The sequence below is a fragment of the Pseudopipra pipra genome, chromosome 1 (genome assembly GCF_036250125.1).
Source record: "Pseudopipra pipra isolate bDixPip1 chromosome 1, bDixPip1.hap1, whole genome shotgun sequence".
NCBI classification, from domain to species: Eukaryota; Metazoa; Chordata; class Aves; order Passeriformes; family Pipridae; genus Pseudopipra; species Pseudopipra pipra.
In genome coordinates, this window is record NC_087549.1 from 13,052,506 (window position 1) to 13,074,597 (window position 22,092).

The 22,092-nt window shown below is 40.3% G+C and overlaps 1 protein-coding gene across 1 annotated transcript in view; it reads left to right on the forward strand.

The window, feature by feature from the left end:
* Nucleotides 1–22,092, forward strand: part of SNTB1 (syntrophin beta 1) — a 111,582-nt gene that overhangs the window by 33,065 nt on the left and 56,425 nt on the right. The gene's annotated exons all lie outside the window — the stretch shown is intronic.

Consider the following 22,092-nt stretch of genomic DNA (forward strand, 5'->3'; position numbering starts at 1 on the left):
CTGATTTATACAAACTGATATATACAGTTTATACATTTGACATTCTTCCTGCTTTGGGAAATAGCTTCTAATATTGTCTTTTAATGTTGTCGTCTTGACAAAATCTTCCAATTTTTTTTAAGAAACAGAATTCTCAACTGACACTGTCTTGAGATGAAAATATACTGGCATATTTTACTTGGGTCAGTATTATATTAGAAATTACTGTCGAACTGTAGACGTGATACCTTCTGATATGCAGGCTTATAACCTGTATAAGTCAAAAAAACTTTTGAAAATGTTCAGACCAACTCAGACAGTTGTTCTATCTGTTGTGGTGTTGACCAGAGTTTATTTGGTTTCCTTTAAAGTTTGACTTAAAAAAAAAAAATAGTTCTGCAGTTGAAAAGAGAAACATCAGGGACAAATTTAATAGTGCAAGCAATTCAGAAGCATTTTCTGAGCTGTTTCATTGCATCTGGTAATTCTTTGCATAATCTTCTCTTCAGAAATCTTATCTAACCAATTGTATCCAGGCAACTTATTTTGAGCCTTTAATCTTCAAAATCCACAGCGTGTGAAACTTAAAAGTTTCCTAAAGAGTTGATTAGTGGTAGAACTGGATATAAATGCAGACAGAACAGAGGCTCCTCACGGCACTGACCCAGGCTATAGGTTGGAGCCACGGTCAAAAGCTCCCTGGGCCCTTGGCCTAAATACACAGATCAGCTCTGGTAACAGTGGGAATGACCATGTGTGTGTGTCTCTACTACTTAACTTAGTCAATGCAGACTTTTTTTCTTCCCCAGTTCTCCTTTCCCGTCTGTGTGCTGAGGAATTGGGATTTGCCAACACTTGTAGTTCTTAAGGCTTCAAATAGCCGTAGTTGATATTTTTTAATTTTGCAAGTTGAAACAAGGGAAATTCCGATTCAATATAAGGCAGAAAATCTTCAGAATGTGAGGTCAAACACTGGGACAAGTTGCCCTGCGAGTCTGTGTAATTGTCATCCCCAGAGGAATTCAGAACTTGCCTGGGCAAGGCCCCAAGCAGCTGGCTCTTGACTGAGGTTGGTCCTACTGTGAGCAGGGGCTGCACCAGGCAACCTCCAGAGGTCCCATCCAACCTCTACAACTTTGTAACTTTTGTTCAGTGATTAATGAAATTCTTCTGAAGGCTGACGAAATGAGCCCAAGATAAGGAAGGTAAATGTAGATTTGTTGTATTCATTTATCATCACTTTCATCAAAAATTGAGCATCTTACTGCCAATTAAAGAAGATGTTTTCAAAGAAATATGCATGAAACATAAAGAAGGCAGGAATTGGTAGAAAGCAAAGTTTTTCTTTTGGTAATTTGCTGGTAATCACAGAATATTAGTGCAAATATTGAAAAGCTGGGGAAATAGACTACTTGTCTTCCTAGAGGAACCTGTGTTTGCTGGCTTTATTCAGCCTTTTCTTGGGATTGGCAGTGTTTCTGTAATTAGATTCTGTATATCCAGATTGTTCTTTATGTCTCTGATTTTGGTAAGCCTGCCCACTGTATGCGCCAGCAAAGCTTGTATCAAGAGGATATTCAAAGTCTTTAATCTTGTAAAGAAGTAGCTTACAAACACATGCCCAAGAATTCCTGCATGCAACAGCAGCATTTCCCTGAAGGCTTCTTTGTTGGTGGCAGCTAAGCTGAGTTCTCCTTTCAGCTCTGGCTGTGACAAGATTCTTCATAGAGAAAATTATATGGGTATTTTGTGACCTTCTCTGGGATTAGTGGGTTTTTTTTCTCTCTGTGTACACCAGTTTCACATTATTGTGTTTCAGAATCATAGAATTATCAAGGTCAGAAGAGACCTTCAAGATCATCTACTTCAACCATCAACCCAGAACCACCATAATCACTCCTGAACCATATTCCCAAGTGCCACATTCAGATGCCTCTTGAACCCTTCCAGAGATGGTGACTCCACTATGTCCCTGGGAAATTTTGCTTGTACTATTTGCTGGGTTAAAAACTGGCTGAATGGCCAGACCCAGAGAGTGGTGGTGGATGATGAAGGATCTAGAAAGTGAGTCCTAAGAGAAGTGGCTGAGGGAGCTTGGAGAAAAAGAGGCTCAGGGGAGGCCTTCTCTCTCTCTACACCTACCTGAAAGGAGGTTATGTCAAGGTGAGTCAGCCTCTTCTCTGGGCAACTAGCAACAGGACAAGATGAAATGGCCTCAGATTGTGCCAGGGGAGGTTCACGTTGGACTGGAAGAATTTCAGGAAGAATTTCTTCTCTGAAAGGGTGGTTAAGCACTGGAATGGGCTGCCCAGCGAGGTGGTAGAGTCACCATCCCTGGATGTCTTCAAGAAATGACTGGACAAGGCGCTTAGTGCCATGGTTTAGTTGATAGGGTGGTATTTGGCCAAAGCTTGGACTCGATGGTCTTGGAGGTCTTTTCCAACTTTAATGATTGTATCTGATTTGCGTCTGTGAGCAAAAAGACTAACCAAAACAGAGAGGATGAATTAATTTTGGTTGAACCTCAGCAACCGTATTGCATCTTCATAACTAGTGCTTGGTCAGCTCTGCAGTTGTCAGTGGGGCTTTCGGAGAGAGCACCAGGAAGGGATGTGTGTTGTGGTTTAGCCGAGGCATGTAGCTCTCTGTAGGAGATTAACTGTGATCTTGTTTCTATTGTAACCAAGAGACTGTCTCAATAGAGGGTCTGTCTGGGCGCAGAGAGGATTTGCTTCATTGTTGGAACAACTTTTGGCCCCTGAGTGTCTCCCCTACAGCTACGAAATAAATTCCTTGGAGTTCTGTGTTTCTGACCATTATTTTTGCCATCCGTCCTTGATTGAGATTATGGCAGGGAGTTCAGTGCCCTGTTTTTATTGCCAGGAAATAAAAAAGGTTTTCTATGCAAACTAAAACATGTTCCTTCACACTCTGGTCAGCTTAGACATCTATATGGTTTTGGATATAGAGTTGGAAAATTTTGGGTTTTCTTTTGGTTTTATTTATACCTTGCCTGTTTTGAGATTGATTTCCTGTGTATTTTTTTCCCATGGCTTTGAGGAGACTGAGGGGAGACCTCATTGCGGTCTACAACTTTCTTATGAGGGGAAGAGGAAGAGCAGGCACTGATCTCTTCTCTGTGGTGACCAGTGACAGGACCCGAGGGAATGGCCTGAAGTTGTGTCAGAGGAGGTTTAGAAAAAGGTTCTTCATTCAGAGGGTGGTTGGGTACTGGAACCGGCTGCCCAGGGAAGTGGTCACAGCACCAAGCCTGACAGAGTTCAAGAAGCATTTGGATGATACTCTCAGGCACATGGTGTGACTCTTGGGGATGGTCCTGTGCAGGGCTAGGAGCTGGACTTGATGATCCATGTGGGTCCCTTCCAACTCAGCATATTCTGTGAATATCTTACTTGTTAAACACTCACGTCACTCTGACATTTGAAAAGTCAAGTTCTACACTTTCCCCTTCTACATACACTTCTTAGCATTTGGAAATGAAGATCCCAAAGATAACTATTGCTTGACGATCCATATTAATGTGCCTTACCTGCAGAAAACAAGTCTTGAAAGACCTCAACATATAACTTTAACTTTTAACTTGTCCCTTGAAATTGTGCAGCCATGTGAGCCCAGGGAATTAATGTGAAGACCTTGGGCACAGGTGCCAGTTGTCTTAAGTGGCTGTTGAGAACAAAGTGCCCATGCGGACACTGGAGATTTTCACAGGTTGAGTGAGTTGATTGTGCTTTGAGGGTACTAGTCGTTATGCTTGAATACCAATTCAGACTAAATGCTGCAATAATGGTGTTCCAGACTAGTGCTTGCATTAGAGAAAATTAATTTATAATAGCTGAAATATTTTTGATTTTGAAATAAGTTGTTTCTGGTTCTCCTGTTCAGCTAAGACTAATAATTGTAATTTTCCCATAAAAAACGGAATAAGCGGGTAGATGATTCAGTGATGGAGGAGGGTTTAGAGTACAGTTCAGATTTCAGGTGTGTAAGTAAAATCTCTTTATTCTTTTAAACAGAAGAAAACATCAATTAAAACACAGGCAATGCATTATCTGATTCCTGCAAACTTTTTTCCTTTTTGGTAGTGCTAGATTCTGAGTTTAATTCTTCCCTGCAGACAGTCCTCACTGTTCAGTGCAAACATATGAGTTCATTGAGTAAATATCTTCACAATAATGTTGGTGTTAATAGTAAGAGAAGTTAACAGTTGAATTTGCAGGACTGTGTGTGACTACTCTGTGTTTTGACAGCTTGACTTTTAGTATTAGGTGTTGTTAATTTCATTGGGAAGCATCACTGGTCAGAGCAGTGGAGTGAAGGCAGTCAGAGGCTGAAAATCTGACATCCACTCATGGGCTGGGGAGACTGCCCAGCGTTGAGGTTTGCCTGTTCAGCCCTTAGGTTATCAGGTGTAAGCAGTATATTGCCAGGGCATCACTTATCATCTTTGATTTGTGAAGACAAAAAACGGGACATTTGAAAACCCTGAGGCTCCCATGAGAGATTTCCAAGGAAAAGAAGGCATCTCTGAGGGGCTGTATGGGACAAGGTGGTTCCTGAACTGTCGAGATGCATATTGAGTTGTGTAGTATATTGGTTGATGACAGGGATATCTGTGTAAATCTGTATGAAAAGGACAGTGCATAGTTTATTTTTTGATGGTCATGATCTTTTAAATTAATATTTCTATTTAGTTTTGTCTCACAGGGATAATTACTTTAAAAGTTTATTCAATTTCACACCTGCTGAGAAAAGTAAGTCTTTTTTTTTATCATCCATCCCTCATTGTCTGTGCAAGATGCGATCAAAATAAACCTGCCCAGAAGAATTCCTGAATGTCTCTGTCCTATCTCTGCCTTTCCAAGCTTTGTGTTGGAAACAGGGTAATCCATACCTTTGATTAGGAATAAGTTTGGGAAGGAATGGGGAAAGAAGGGATGGATGGGTTTGAGGTTGGTTTTTTTTTTGACATCCATTAGTTGGGACTTGTGAAACATAATGAACTTCCTTGCCATCTCTGATTATGGTTTGCAGTTAAAAGAATAATGTATATGCATGTGATTTGGGTATGGTAATGTAATCAAAAAAAACCTTATGGAAACTCCAGAGCATTTAATTTACTCTTATTTTCCTGTCTCCCAAGTCTTTGCAGTACCACTTAAGCATTTACAAATTATAATTGAATGATATGACCTTGGATTTAAAATACTGGATTTGATGCAAAATCAAATAGAGGTTGATCAAATGGAGTCTCTTGGTCTGTGTAAAGTTCATCCCTCTGAATTTTAGCTAACTGCTGGACAGCTAGCTAAAACAGGATACTTACTCTTCTTGATTGTTAACAGAGAAAAAGAAAACCTGGCAGCTCCAAAAACTGATTTCTTCCTACTTTACAATAACTGCTGCATGAATTTCCCTCTTGAGAGGACTGTTTCTCTCTGTGAACTACAGAGATTGCCAGTTTCTGACATAGTAATTTTAACTCAGTGGATGCCTCCCGTTATGCCCACGTTATTGGCTGTTTTCATTTTGGATTTTAAGTTGTATTAGATCACATTAAAGGCCTCCTTCTCCCCCCAGACTTCTCATTTTTAGTCATTTGATTTTGCTAACTTGATCACCAAGGGAATAGCAGCAGCATGTGTCTACCAAAAGCTAACTGTGCCAAAGCAGCAGAGACAATTAAATCATCTCCTGAAGTCTTGGGAGCTCAGCCAATGCCTGGTTTCTGCTCTACAAGATTTCCTTGTATTTTTCCTCTTAAAAGACCAAGTCACCATGCTTGGTTAAGCATGGGGATTGATGATGTTGGTGACTCGAATCCTGAATAGGGCCAGCTGCTGCGCTGGGTGCTTGTGGTGCCCAGCTAGTGCCATGCCTCTGAACTGAAGGGCACTTATAGAAAGAAGGGGGTTTATGGCTCTTTAGGCCTCAGTTCTCTACTCAGCTTCCATCAAGGGCTCCATCTGGCCCGGTCTGGAGCATTGCTAAGTGGGGATGACTGTTTATGGGTACTTCTGGCAAGGACTTGACAAAAGCTGCAGGCAGCTGTATGTCTTATACCAGTCAGTTTCTTCCCATTGCAAGGGAACAGATTCCTGCTCAGACAAACTGTTATTTGGGGCTTGGACTCCCTCTGTTAATTCTTTGAGGAATCCAATGTTCTGTGTTTTTTGCTGTGTATGTAATTGGACTTCCTGGTTATTTGCAAAAAACCTGAAGTCTGACAGCCCCAGAATTAATGGAGCCTGGTTTTCAGTGAATCCTGTTTCATGGTTGATTTACTTCTTAATCTAATTAATCAACTAGAAATATTATAAGACTGTGGTGGGAACTATGTCTTGTAAACATCAGAGTCCAGTGGCAAGAGTGACAGTTGTAATATCTTAACAGAGGAAAAGTTTTGCTGAGCTTTTATATCTCTTTACCAAAAAATCTGCAAGGGAAGAAAATATTTCATACCATTTTCATTCTGTAGATCTTCTGGTGTCTAAGGAGGGTTTGCCTCTGGTTATTTCCTTTAGCAGGCCACTGATAAAAGTCTCTCTACTTTGCTGTGTTTGATCAGTATTTCCAAGGAGGTACATTTGCCAAGGTTGAGGTGTGTTTTCCTTCCTCCTGACCCTCCAGCTTTCAGCGGGATTGGCTTGGATGTCTGTAGTGGTAGCAACACAAAAGCAAGACAGACTTTTTTTCATCCTAGCAAACATCAGGATCATATATCCCTGCAATGCCGGGCAATACAGAAGGGAGCCAGAGGAGATAGTGCTTTGATTGAAGAGATCAACATTTAAAGATGATGAGAATTCAGGAGAAGTAAAACAACAACAGAAACCCTTGTGCAATTAAGATGTGCAAGGTCCAAACCACGACAACACTAAAATAGGGCTGAAAGGTGAGAATATTAGTGAAAGAGGATGAGCAATTACATAGGCTTAGTTTTGTGGAATTACTCAGCCCTGACCTGCCTAATTGATTGATCATATGAAACAAATCAGACAGTAAAATAGAGTTGATCTCTGTTCTTCTCCCTAGTGGTTACCATCTGGGGAAGTCTTGTAGGTTTTGTGTCAGACACAGAATACAAGCACAAAGAGGTATCCTTACAAAGGAATATAGTGAGGACATTGAAAGCAGAGGATGCTAGGAAAAGGTCATTTAAACTGAATGCCTATTTGAGGCTGCTGAAGGACTGTAGAGTAGCAAACAGTATGTTGTGTTGGAGAATATGCAGGGAAAAAAAATCACTGTATGTGTCTCTGTTTCTGCATTGGTATTTCTGTATCTGAAAGATGACAGGAACAAGCAGCGTTGTGTGAGCAGCTGGGCCTTTGCTCTGTGCTTGCTCAGGGCAGTGAGCAGGATGGCCTGTGAGCGGGGCTGCCTGTGCACACACTACCTTTCCTCCAGCTGGAGGAGCAACTGTGGAATTTAAAGAAAAACAATGGTTCTTCTAAAAGTGATAGCCTATGCAGAGGAGTGTGCTTTTCATCGAAGTGCAGAGTCGAATGCTTGACTTCAGACAGCTGTAGGTACAGCAGAGGTCTGCTCCAGCACAGGGATGAGGGAGAATGGAGACAGCAGTAGGGTCCACCTGGTCCCTGTGTGCTTGGACCTGCCTTCCTCCCCTCTCCCCTGTGGGATGAAGAGACCCTAGTGCTACAAGAACACTTTAGGAGATTTGTTTAGTAAGAAGTGTGGGTCCCTTTTTTCACTCAGCCAAGTTGTTCAAGAGATTCTCCTCTACCACGAAAATCCTGGTCACAAATTTTGAGGTAAATATACACCTGCTCATTCTTGAGCCTCACAGGCTCAAGTGTCAGCCACACACTCCTGAGTGTGTATTTTAATAAACAATTTTTTCTGTTCCCAAGTAAGAAATAGCAGAATCAAGGGTGCCATAGGAGTGGAAGATGCATGTCTGGGAGAGGAGCTGTTGGTGGCCCATTGGGTTAGTCTTGCTGGAAAGTGAAACATGACTTAATTGCACAAGGGTTTCTGTTGTTGTTTTACTTCTCCTGAAGAACTTCTTGAGCTTTCCATCTCCTGAGCACAGCAGGCATCTGCACGATTACTGCGGCATGATGCAAAGAGAAGGGGGGAGAAACTGTTGACTGGGGGATCCTGACAAACATTATTTAAACCGTTGGAGAAGTGCAGCAGATTGACTCCCCGGCCGTCACTGCTGATAATGCTGCTCGTAGAGCTTGTCAGCATTCCAGCTTCACATTTTTATAACCATTTAATTACTGCCTGTATTGAATATAGCTGGAATTCACCATTGCAGCTAATGCTCTGGAAGTGCACTGTAGACTATAGGAAAGTGGAGAATTTCAAGGAGACAGGCTGTAATGAGTTTGCTCATCCTGTTAGGTACCATCTCAGTAACAGCCCAAATAACCATTCTGTTTGTTTTGTATCTGGGTGGGTTTTTTGTTGATTTTTTGTTGGTTTTTTTTTAGAATACTGCGTCCTTGACTTGATGAAATTTTCTTTTCTGTTAAAATCACAATCCCTTTCTCAAAACTTAGTTTGACTGTATATTACTAAATATGTTTTATCTTTAACTTTCTTCTAGCTCCCCATGCCTGACAGGGGGTAGTGGTGGGCTGTGACATGGTCTAGCATGGACACCTCATTCCCGTTTTATCCAAGACTTCCCTTCATGTGGAGCAGTGCAGACCTACTGCTGCAACTTGATCTGACTGTGGTGGGTGCTGAGCTGCTGTGAAGTGATCTGAAAATACTGATGCGTAGAGAATGCTCTGAGTATTTTAAAGATATTTTGTCAGGGAGGCAGTGTTTCTCTGTAATGGTAGATAGAATTCCCGACATGAGCACGTTGGCATCATTCGCCACAGGACAACACGTGGCTCATGGGATGCTTCTGCCCTTGCTGCTGTGCTTTCCAATGGAGACAGAAGCTGCACAGCACGGGGACTTCTTGCAGCACCTGCCCCAGCACAAGAGACTGCTGGGATGAGGGAGGCGCTGGAGTCCAGCATCAGCTGCTGCTCCCTGTGTGCACCTTGTGCACAGAGCTAAGGGAGAGAGGGCAAGGACAGTCCGGCCCAGCAGCACTGCTTATCTCTGCCTCATCTTTTCCCTCCTTCCCTCCTTTGCAGAAGAGTTTAGAGACTGCTGCTGTGAGAGGGAAAGGGTAGAAGCGAAGGTGAGGTGTTTTTTGAGGCAGGGAGGGAAAAGATTGGTACTTGTTGAGATGAGTGAGAGGGGTGTGCAGTGTGTGCCCATGAGAGGGAGACAGGGAAGGGGCTGGGGTAGGTGCTGGCTGAAGGGGAGACTGCTGCTGCCAACCGGTTCCTGGCAGAGGAACACATCCAGATTTGGTCCCAGGGGTTGAGGGAGTAGGACCACTGTGATCAGGTAACAACTTCTGGAGGAATGAGGAGCCAGAAATCTCTAGCTGTCTAACAGCACCCAAGGATATGGCATATGTTGAGGAGATGCATGTATATCTGCATATATTTGAAATGTCTATGTATTGCTATATTGGCTTGCATATATATAGTTGCTCTGTTGTATATTTGTTGCTGCTGAATTATCTCGTTAACACTTTTGTTGAAGAGGCCTTTCTGGTCACTGATCATTAATGTCACTACATGCTAAACATGAACCCTGTAAACCTCAAAGTGTAAGCCAGGTCTAGTGTTTGGAAACTAAACTGAGGTGCAGAGATTGTGCTGTCAATCTGGAAGAATCCCATGAGTCTTCTAGTCCTGCCTCTGAAGGTGATGATGATTTGTCCCTTCAGTGGGCTGAAACAAGACAGTGCAATATAAATAGTGTGAAAAACAGTCTTGAGGAAGCTGAAGTGACCTAGAAACACTCTATTTACTGGCACATACTTCAGAACTGGTCTGCCCTCTTTGCAGTTAATAGGCTTGTACACTCTTTAATCTATCATGCATTTAATAAAAGAGTTACAGAATAACCTTTGGTTAAACAAAGAGTGTATAAAGCACTCCAGTATTCTCAGCTCCTAACTTGGGATATCTATTATTTACCCACTGGATAAGTTTCTAACACTTCCTGTGGTGGAAGAGGTGGAAATATCACAGGCATAAATTTGTCATCAGCTAGATTAACATCCTCTCCTAAGTCCTCATCTTTTTTTCTTATATCCAGTAACTGACCAGGCAGATTGGTCTTATGTTCCTCAAAAGTTTTGCTTTAGGCTCTCAATCTGCCACCAACTTTATTTCAGCCTCTTATGGCTTCTGGAAGGGGGGAAATCGCAGAAGTGATCTTTAAGAGTTGGAGATGAGCATAGTGTACATATTGAATTGTTTATCCGTTTCTTACATATTCTGAAATCTAGGGTTTCAGACTTGTCCTTTTATAAACTGGAGCACAAACCTACAAAGGCAGTTAGCCCAAAGGTCAGCTTACTTAAGTGAGTGATCCCTTTAGAAATATATGTCAATAATATTCTGACAACCTTTGGTGTACGAGATGAGAGGAGAGTCACCCTGACCGTAGGGACACAGATGGGCTGGTGTTTGTGATCTGCACTGAGCCATGGTGTAAGGCTGAAGTCAAAGCTCTTTTCCAATAATTCCGTTCGGGATATCTCTTGTTGAACTGGAGTTCAACTCATGCAGCTACGTGCCAGGGTTAGTTTTCCTTACACTGCCCATTCTTTCCTTCTTCATAGACTATTCACATCTTCAGCTTTGACCCTTGGACCTGATCTAATTCCCACTGAAGATGAACCCAGTGACTTTGGCAGAAGTTGTAAGTGACCTTGAGATCGGAAGCTCTTTAGGGGAGAAACTGTTCTTGATACATTTTTTTTCCTCTATGCCCATCAGTGCTGCTGTTAAAAAATAAAAAAATTTAAAAAAAAAAAAGAAAAAAAAAAGAAAAGGAAAGCAGCAGCATTGATATAATCTGATTGAGCTCTCTGCAAGTAGCAGGAGAGACCTGCCCTTAAGCTAAATAAAGCAAACAAGCCTCAAACAGATAGTTATCCCTGTTTTGTATCCCCAAGCCTCTGTAAAAGCATAGATGATCTGGATGGGAAAGCTGTGCTTTCAACTCCTCATTTCAAAGGTACTCCCACACTGGAGCATAAAGAAAACCAGTTATGCTAATGGAAGCATACGTGTCTTATCCTTTGCTTTCAGTCTGCCTTAGCCTTGCAAGCTTGTTTACTTTTGCAACAGGATTATTCCCAGGTCTTACAGGACATTCATACAGGCAAGGGGTTTTTTTTTTCCCTTTTGTGGGAATTGGCCTGAACATATGAGGCCAAGACAGAGATTGCGAGGTTTAGCAGAGCTGCAGTTAATCTGCACATGTATTGAGGACTCTTCATTATATGTGCCTCAAGGCACATATAATGCTGGGTATCCTTGTCTGGCTAGCTGCTCCTACTTGCTTGAGCTGTCCTCGTTTCAGACAAATGCTTTTATATCTATATCTATATCTAACAGCAGAATTCAAGCAACAATTCCAGTGCAAAAACCTTTTACACCTGAGGTGGTGCTGAAAGTTTGTCTTGATGGATCTCTGCTTGGGAAGCAGCAGTGATAACCACACAGGGAAAATTCTTGCTACTATTAATTGCAAATGCATCCTAGCAACTGTATCACCCTATTCGGTTTTCCTTTTCTTCCCCACGTTTTTCCAGTGTTTTTACAAACAGCACCTACTCCTGCTTTCTGCCTTACAGAGAATACAATACAACTGTAACAACACTGGGAGATACATGCATGATATTTACCGTGGGCTCTTCTGCCTGCTTATTTCCTTGTCATGTCTCTATTGTCCCTTGTACTTGATTTCTAAGATCTTTGGGAGGGGAACAGCTTTTTTGTTCTGTGTTTGCACAGCATCTGAGGCTGTCATGCCCATTTGTCACCAGTCCTGGTAAGTGCTCCACTAGTACAAATGGCAAATAAATTTGAGATACAAGCAAATCAGCATTCTTCTCACCGATTAAACAAATGATTTTCTCTGTGATGATTTGAACCAGGGTTGCATTTCAATACAGCTCTTTGAAGCTCAGTTTGAAATTGCCAGTTTCTTTTCCAGCCTCTCTTATCAGCCTCCTGTACTGGTTGACCAAAATGTACTTGGCAGGCAGTTTGCAGACTCTGAAAAACAATAGGTTGTACTATTTTAGCCTGGCTTTGACCTAACCTGGAACAGCCAAACTGGCATTTAGCATAGTGAGCAAATGTGTTTTGATGTGCCGAGTCAACTGTACTTGCTGAGAGCAGCTGCTGAGAGCAACCTGTGCCTGTCTTGCCCTATGGAGAGGTGGGGGACCATGCTGGCCCCAGCATCGGCACAGTACCAGGACAGTCTCAGTAATTCTCTGTAATAGGGCTTGAATGAAGCAGGGAATTACTTTACCCTTAAATTGAAGATTAATGTAATTTTTTTCTAGGACAGAAAACATTGCTTGTTTTCTGGAAGGATAAAGTGTCCACTGAAACGGGATTATATTTACATTATTATTGCAGGGTGATCTGTGAAATAGGCTTTCTGTTCCTCAGTAAAGAGCCATGACCCCTCACAGAGTTATCTTTTAAGCTGCATGCTAAACCCACAGGGGCTTACGGCTCAAAGCTAATGGGGATTTAACTTCTCACTGAAAGGAATTTGAAGCCTAACCCTATTTAGATGCTCTTTGCTCTCATTGATTAAATGCCCAGTGCACTGCAAGAAACCTAATAGAATCATAACTGTATAAATTTTCCATCTGACAAAATGGATGCTGGGAAACTCTATGCAATATTTATTAGAAAAGGAGTTTGATCTTAAAAAGACATTTTAAATCAAAATGTCAATTCACAGTTCTATTTTGTTTGTAGAGAAAGAAAAGAACTTGAATGAAGATGCATTTTTCAGAGCACCTCACAAAATCATTTCATGGAAAAGAATCAGATTCTGAATTCAGTATTTTTATGAGGATTTTTACTGCTTCACTTGTTCCCTGCGTTCAGTAATTCATTTTTTGAGTTCCTGTCTGCAGAATAGTTTTAGATTATGCTATTTAAAAGTAATAAACCTGCCCCTCCCCTAAGTATTTCCTTTCACCCCAAACTGCATTATGCACTTAAGTTCCAGGAGGGCCATATTACATCAGGGATCACTGGCATTTTTTAAGATACAGTAACTGTAGCTCCTTGGGGATGAGAACAGAAGAGCTGTCATCTTGGTAAGAACTTTTCACTGCAAAGAGCAGCACATGATGCCATCCATGGTCCTGTGGCAGCACCGTTGGGTTTCAGTCTCACTCTCTTTGTGTGCTTCAGTTCTGAGAATTTCCTGTGTTCAAAGTGGAGGTGCTTTCTGAATAACTTTTAACCAGTTCTAATGACTAGTGTGCTTATTCTTTAATCGTTGTAGTTTGTTGTTAGGTTTTTGGTGGCTTATTCCTAGAGAAAACCATAATCCCTGGGAGAAAAGAGCTCCATTCAAATGGAAGCCAAAGAACTGAGGCACAAGGATGTGGTTAAATGTTTCATTGTCAGTCTCTTTTCATCACCCTTGCTGGATATATAGTCCTGCTTCGTTCATTCCTTGAAATACAAGAGGTGGTGTCATGTGAGTTCTGTCTCCCTTCCTGTGCCTCTGTCTGCTTCAGGTAGTTTTCTCCAGGTGATAGTTGTAGAGCCAAACCTCATTCCAGGTCTGCCACTCTCATGCTGGGTCATCTTACAAATTACTTTAGGTGGAGTAGAGGGAGTGTGAGACTGTGCTTGGACTTCAGAACCAGGCAAAGGTGGTCTTGAGCTATCATTATGCCACAAAAATAAATGAAAATAAAAGTTGCTACATGATGCCCACCTCTGGTCAGAAACACTCATCCCAGTTCACCATGATTAATTTAGGGACCTCCTTGGATTTGTATTTCTTTGTCATTGAACTTCAATAGTGTTCATATTCTTTCCTTCCTGCTTTCCTTCCTTCTTGCCTTCTTTCAATACCTCTATGGATAAGTATTTATAATCTCTGGCACATGAGTGTTGTGGATATGGCCATTGGTCTGTCCTGTTGGTAAGGGTACAAACTAAAGGATTACAAAAAATAAGGACTTGCATGGTGATCTGATGCCTTTTGGTGCACAGCCCAGCCACAGGAGATACAGCAGGTTCTTTGTTGAATGTGTGCCCTGAGTTTGTTCGTTTCAAAGCTCTCAGTATTGTCTAGTGAAGAATGAAAAGGATGAACTGAAATTTTGCAAGTGATTGCAGCCCTGCACTTTAAAAGGAATCCTGGGAATCTTAGAAGGTCTTGAGAGTTTTCTGACAGGGAGAAGACCATGGACATTGTGAATCCAGTTTTCACTGACACTAGGATCTTTTTGATTTGTTTAAAAAGCAAAAGTCATGAAGGGGTAGAAATTAAGTTTAATGCTGAGAACTCTGCCACTGACTTACTGCATGACTTTGAGGAAGGCATTTTAACTTGCCTGTGTCAGTTTAGCCATCTGTAAAACAGGTACAGTCATACACAGCATAATAATTTCCCTCTCAGTGAGTGCCATTTTCAGTCTATCCTGTAGTACTTAATGATTTGTGTGACTGCTGAAATAACAGCATCCTCTAAAACCGTAATATCCTTACGTATTTTTCACATAATCAGTAGCAGTTGAAATATTTGTTCTGACACTTGAGATTACTCATGTAAATAGAAAAATTATAGTGTGCTGGCAATGCCAGACACCTTGAATTCCATCTGAGCATGTGGGTGATTGGAGAGGGATCTGTAAATACTAACAGAGGCGGGGAAACAAACATGAGCAGCATACAAGAAATTCTGAAAGGACTTATTCCTGAGATTTATGTAAAAGATTTTAAAGTATAATGTCAATTTCAGGGAGGACGTTGCCCTTAGAAATCTAAGTACTGGTTGCACTGAAGAAATGTATTTCACTCCATTTCCCTGCTTTACATGAAGTCACATTTTTCTGTTGTACTTTGAGTAGGGTTACAAGGAGTATGATGACCTACTTCTAATATCAATTGACTAAAACCACTTTTTTTTTTTTTTTAACTTAGGAAACATTCTCCCTTGGAGACAAACAGAAGCTCCAGTTTTGTTATCAATGGTGACTCACGGGTCCTACAATGCTTTTTCTCAAAATGTGACTGCTAATATCCATGTTCAGCTCCCAAATTGCCAGTTTCAGATGTTTTCCACTGCCCTTATGAAAGATCTGCGTAGTTCTAATGGTAGAGTTCATAGTGTCACGAAACAATGTGGCAAATGAGCTGTGTAACATTTTACATAAAACTGTAGTAAGTTAGCTACAGCTTGCAGGTTTAGACAGTAGTCTTTTTCTATTTGTAGTTTATTTGAGAAGGGACACTTGTGCAATGTAACTGCTTCCTGTTCTCCACTGAGTAGTGTTTCTTTTGAGAACAAGTTCTTCAAGATAGCATCAGTGTCTCCTTCTAGATCAAACTATAAGCATCTCCCTTTTAACCAAACATTGCACTTCTGGGATTTACAGGATATGTACAAGCTAAAATTTGTTTTTCACATTATGAAGAGAGAGATATATCTGCTTTTATTTCAGGGAAGTACGTAAAGTTTTTGAAAGATAGATGAATAGTTTATGGGACCTTGCCAGTAGAATTCATGTAATTATCATTAGTTACATATCAAAACTCAGAACTAAATACATCCAATTGATTGAAACAGAAACTTTGAAATTTAAAATAAACTAAATAACTTGAAGGAAACTGTAACACATTCAGTGTAGTAGGTATGTAATGGAGACCTTATAATGGAAAATATAGAGAAACACCAACTGGAAAGAGTCTGCCTTTAGTTTATTATTACTTTACCAGTCTGAAACTTTTGTGTACCAGATTACTGACAGCCTGTGACTGCTTTTGATCACTCCATCAACTCAAGTGCTGATGTCACGTATTTAGAGCTTTGATCCAGCCTCCGGTTTCATTGTGATTCTGTCTGACACAAGTTTGTGTCTGTTTAGTTTCTGTTAATCTGTTTTAAACAGAAATACAAAAAAATCTCACTGCAGCATTGAAACTCGTCCTGCTTCCTTGAGCACATGTGCTGTTAACTTGGAACATCGAGTTGATTATTAGACCATGGAAACGTAACTCAGAAGGGAGCTGAAAGGGGATAGTTAGCGGTGACCAGCTCCAAGTGACCTCAGGAAGAGGGGGTGGGAAATGCTGACTGGAGGCGAAGTTTTCAGGCTGTCTAATATAGGCTGGAGGGGAGTAAGTTGTGTGCTATACTCATGCTGTGGAGTATAAAACTGTAGCTTTGTTGGAGGAATGAAAATGGATTAATACTTACAGGCTTTGCAGTTAATGAAATTGATATGCTGCATAAGATAAGAAGATGTGTAAAGCCTTCTCTCCCTAGAAAACATTTGTTTGCTAAGGAATGTCAGAAAGGGTTGAAGAAGTGTTTGCTAAAGGGGAACATGAGGCCTAGGGAATTGGTGACTGAATCAGCCCATATCGTAGGCAAAGTCTCAGGGAAAGGAAACTGAGGAAAAGTAACTGTAGAATTTTTGATGTTATACAGAAGCGTGGGATGGCCTGGGAATGTAATCTCCAGCTCCTACAGGTGCTGAAATCAGAGCAGAAAAGGGAGGCTCCTGGTGCAGGTGGGAAGGAGAAAGCGTCCATAGAGGCTGCTCATGGCTCCAGTCTGGACTCACACTGGGTTTCCCCCTGCAATTTCTTGACTTCTAAGACATTTTTGGTGGTGAGTTACGTTTTTTGAAACCTGATATAGATAACACAGGGTAGCTGGTCACTGTGACCTATTCAGTTATCAAAACCACGAGATTTCACAAAATGCACTGTTGCATGGCATCCCAAGAGCAGCCCATTTTGTCCCATTTTCTCCTGTTTGATGAGGACCAGACCACAAATCTCCTTGCCTTATTAACAGAGAAATTCTCTTAACCACATAAAACTGCGTATTGCAAGGCACTTTGAAGAGGAACTGCCTTCAATTTTTGAGTACAAACATGTGATGGTGCTTATAGCCCTGCTTAACATTGCTTCACCTCTTCTATAAAAGCAGCTGCTAATTTTAATTTACACTGTGAAGTATTCCTTGTATTTTTAAAGTGAAATTGTTGATCTTATTATTCCAGCTTGTTTGTAGCCCTCTGAAAGCTCAAACTTGAAGCCTGTGATTGCTTACCAGCCACCTTTTGGCACCAATTGCTAAGGTTCTCCTTTCAGGTAAACCTTGTCTTAAAGATGTGTTTGTCTCCTGGATCTTTCTGAAATTATTCTTTCAAAACACTCATTCATGTTTTCCATATAAAAAGCATAATAAGTGCAAACATCAAATGTTTTTTAAAAAGGATTTAAAAACAGCCATTTCCTTACAATTTAGGTCCAAGCTGTCTCTTTAAGAGATGAATACAGAATATACTGAATTCGGTAGAATTACTTTAAAGACAGCAGAAAATGGGAAATTGAGTATAGTCTCACTATACAGTATGAGAAATGACCAAAGCCTAAAGGAGATTTGTGTTCTCATAAGGTGTTTATTTTAACTAATTCGTATTATCTTCCAGAGGCAAAGATCCGATTCTTTTGGCAGATCAAGAGGTTTACTATTTTCGAATCCCTTTCAGCATGGGAGAAAGCAGATGATGTTAATGGATGTTACTTGTCTGAACTTAGCAAGAGATGTTTGTGTAGGAAATGTAGTGGAAACATTCACAGGCAGGATTGTTGACTGCTATTTGGTTTATACCCACATTAAAGCTGCTGTAAGGGTCATATCTTCATAGATTATCTGATTCATAAACTCTTTTCTTCAAGTATTTGGGTCTTAAGCTGCTGGTGCCATCATCAAAACTATCTCAATTTTATATCCCATTTTTATACATGTGTCTTTACTATAGGGTGTGCAGTTGGCTTGAGTTTAGTGGAAATTTGATCTCTTATGTAACACCGAGCAGGCAAATTCTGGTATTGTGGTAGGGGACACACTGTGCTTTTCCCCTGCGAAGGGGAATTCCTTGATCAACTGTCTTCAAGCAGATTCAGTGATGTTGTTCCTTTTACTTTCGTACTGTAAACCTACACATCCTGTCCTCATTCCTCGAGTAACAAAAGAGCTTTCCTCCGGCTCGCTGGCTTCTCTTCAGTGGTCTTTGTCTTCCCTCCTAGGAAACAGTTTGAATGTGTCAGAAGAGTCCCAGTTCCTCAGAAAGGCGTCTGGCCAAGAACCTGACCAAGTTGGTCTGTAGTATTTCTCTCATTAAAAGCCTGCTTCTTCCCCCCCAAAAAATCATCTGTGAACAGTAACAAAGGATTAATTGTGGAGTCTTGGGACTTGGCAGAAGTGCATATAAATGAAGTGCTTTTTTGGAAGCTACATTGCCTGTCTTGCAGATCAAAAAATATATCCAAAATATTTCAGTGTGTATCAGTGGATTAATTCATTTGATTGCCACTTCCCTTCCTCTTCTCTTTGTGGGGAGGGGCACTTCGGAGATTGGAATTTTAATTGCTTGACCGCAGTTTCTTATTAGTGGTGCACCAAAAGGGTATGGATCATTAATTAGGACTAAATATAAGGATCTCTGAGGTTGAGCTATAGCATCAAACAAATGAGTTTAGACAACTCTCGACTAAAATTACAGTCTATCAGTAAATTGAGTTATAATAATGAAACCATTAAAATTTTTTTCTGAGTCACTGCGTGTTGGTTTCTGTGTTTGCAGAGTACATTCTGGTGGTCTTACAGATATTGGTGGGTTTATATAAATATATATTTAATATTTGTATATATAGTAGACATATGTATTCTGAAGGCATATACATATATACATACTTATAGTCCAGTTATACATAATTCAGAGTTGCTATACAATGGCATGCCTTATTTAGTTTTATTAAATGTTTTGGAGGTTTAATCCATTAAGTAGTTTCATTGGCAATGTATAAAAGCAGTTTTCTTGATAGTCGCTTTCTTTTTCAGTCAGTACCTGAATTTATGCTAATGTATCCAAAGGAAAATCTAGCTCTTGAGTGTAGTGGTCTGAAAGCAGAATATTATCCACATTATTGCTTTAGTGTCCAATAATTTGTATCATATTTTCCTGGTTTTAAAACTTGATGATGGAAGCGAATTGTATAACTTCAGTTATATTTTAACTTTGCTGTATCCATGATTCTCAGTGCAGTGTGGAATAGGATATTCCAATATAAACTTGTTTTCTTCTGTGTGGATTAAGAGCTGGTTAGTGCAAAATGTAACTTGTAGGGGGTCACCCTAAATTGCTGTGTATGTAGTAGGGTTACTGGTGCATTGCTATAAAACAGCATGTTCTTCAGTATTTGCATCCAGAATTTAGAAGAAAATAGGAAATAATTGCTCATAAAACTTATGAGTCATCTGAACACTGTGTGCCTTATTTCAGCTAAATTCATAAACTGAACTTTGGTTATGGACATGTTATTATGCATGTTGATGAAGCAACTGGAAAACAGTGGCTCTGAAATTTAAATAATAACAAAAAAATTTATAAATGGATCAAGTTCTGCCACCTGTTCCACTCCCATATTACATTTGTGCCTTTATGTGTATCCATTTGGGGACTTTTAAAATATGAAACGTGTTACAATATGCAACAGCCATAAAGTCTGGACTGTAAAACCCAGCAGAATTCAGCCATGAATTTAGAGCTGTGCTTATATTTAGTAGGACATAATTAGTAGAAACTACCAAAATCCTTTTTTTTTTTTTTTGACAGAAAACCTATATCACTTCATTTTTTTATTCTGGGAAGAGGGTTGTGCTTCTGCTCTCTCTGTCTGATCCTGCTTCCTCTTTCATGGGGGTTTCTGAAACATTTCAGCTGTCTGCCATGAATTCACTGGTGCATCACATGGAAACTTGGCTTCTTGGCACCTGGAAGGGACGTCTCTTTTCTTCTGTCCCATCTCTGGGGAATTAAATCCACATTTTGTGTTCCTGCTTAGGTTTACAGCCAAATTTTTTACTTCAGCTTCCTTCCTGCCCCTCTCTCTTTTCCTTAATTAAAATGTGCTAAGGTCGAATGCATATAGCTGCAACTGAAAAAGGACGAAAATAGCACAGATGAAACAGCTACACTATTGAGACCTGGACCTTCATTTAGCATTACATTTGCTGGCATGTCACTGTAACAGGGTTCAAAAGCTGACAGGATTACTTTTTTCAACAGATTAATTGTTAATCTCTAGTTTTAAAGAGAACAAAATTTTGTTTCCAGTCAAACGTGATTTTTACAGCTTCAGCTGTTCCACCCATCTGAGTTAATGACAAAGTCGTATTCATTCAGTGTAAACAGGAATAGATTCACCACATCTGTATGTGTTCAGTTTCTCTGCTTATGAGTACATACATGAGGCTACGAGTACATCCAAACTGAGATGCCAACTGCTGCAACCAGTATCTCTATGACACTGACTAGAACTGCTTATTTTCAGCACCTTTGAAAATCACGTAATTTATGGAGTACCCAAGGATGAGCACTGGTTTTGGGAGTTAGGTAACTCAGTTTTGTAGATAATGGACTTCAGGTATGTGTCTACAAAAAGATTAAAAAAATAAATCACAACACCTTTTGTTTCAAATAGTTTCTGGAAGCCTCACAGAATTCTGTGCTAATTTTTCCCTGAGTAGGGAACAAATTAATTTAAAAAATGCTCAGAATAGGAGCATTGAGCTCAGAATAGGGACAAGGAAATCAAAACACTAGTGTTGGGTAAGACAGCTTTTCTGATAAATCACAAATGATTCTTCTCACAGAGGAATATTGTGTAACATACCTAAACAAAGAAGTTCTTGTAATTGAAGTTCACAAACTTTTTAAAAAGGAGAGAGTGAGCAATGGCAAGATGTGCACTAAACTGTTTTAGAGAAAAGATGGCAATAGATGTTAACAGAGCCTGGACTCCAGTTTTGCACTGATTTCTCTCTTGGTAAAACTGTTATGAAGTGCCTTAAAAATAGTGATACTGCAGTTATCTCTGGTTTTGACAGAAAATCCGTTGTTGTTCTTCTCCACTCTTCTGAATGCTTTTGTTGCTTTCTTTTTGAACTTCAAAACTTCTCTAGGCTTTCCCTTATTTAACGTCCTTTACCACAATGCCGCTTTGTAATTTACCCGCCCTTTTGTTAATCAGTCCTTCACAGCTTCTTCAGCTGAGCTGACACGGTGATCTGCACCATTTCCTTGAAATGGTCTCTCACAGCATTTTAATAACATCCCCAAATAATTTCACAGTGCTCTTGCCCTTTCAGTTCATGTCACTGCTGTCTGAGTCCTGGGTACAATCAAGTGGCCACAGCCAGTTAGACAGCCACAGCTGTGTGCAGTGGGGATAGAGACTTAACCAGGGCACTTAAATGTGAGGTCTTTTCTTGGCTCAGGTTTATGAAGGAGAAGGAGACTGTGACTGGCAAATTTGCCAAGCATATGAAAAGCAAAAGTAATCTTGAACTACCAAAAGAATTAAAAAGCAGAGAAAAATGTTGCAATATTTGCCTGCATAAAGAGAGGAGTATGAAGTACATGTGTAAAAGAGGTATTGATTTTTGAATACATTAAGATAATTTCAGAATCCTACATTCCTGTTTCCTATCCATACTGGAAAAAAGCCTGGAAGAGGCTGAGAAGAGATCTAATCTGACACCTCCACTCTCACGAAAGGCTGAAACTCAATTTTATTTCCCCAGGAGAAATCTAAGAAATGAATTGGTTTTTATTTACTCCATATATATATATGTACAAGTAGATTAGCTAAAACTGCTTCCCAGCAAGCAGAAATAGCTGTTGAGATTGGTGGTGTGATACCGACAAGCATGAACCAGAAGCAAGATGTGAGTTGGCAGCACTGGAAGTATTGTTGGAACATTTTAGATAGCAGTATAATAGGTTCACTGTCACTTGATTGAATGTCTTTCTTAAAAACTTCCACGTACCTCAGACAGCCCATGGCTTCTGTACGTAGGAATTCCTGCATGACTACTTACAGGTTGCCTATAGAGGTGGGATGGCTCTCCTGGCCTTACACCAGCTGTATGTTCTATTTTGCCTATTCTGTTCTTCTTCCT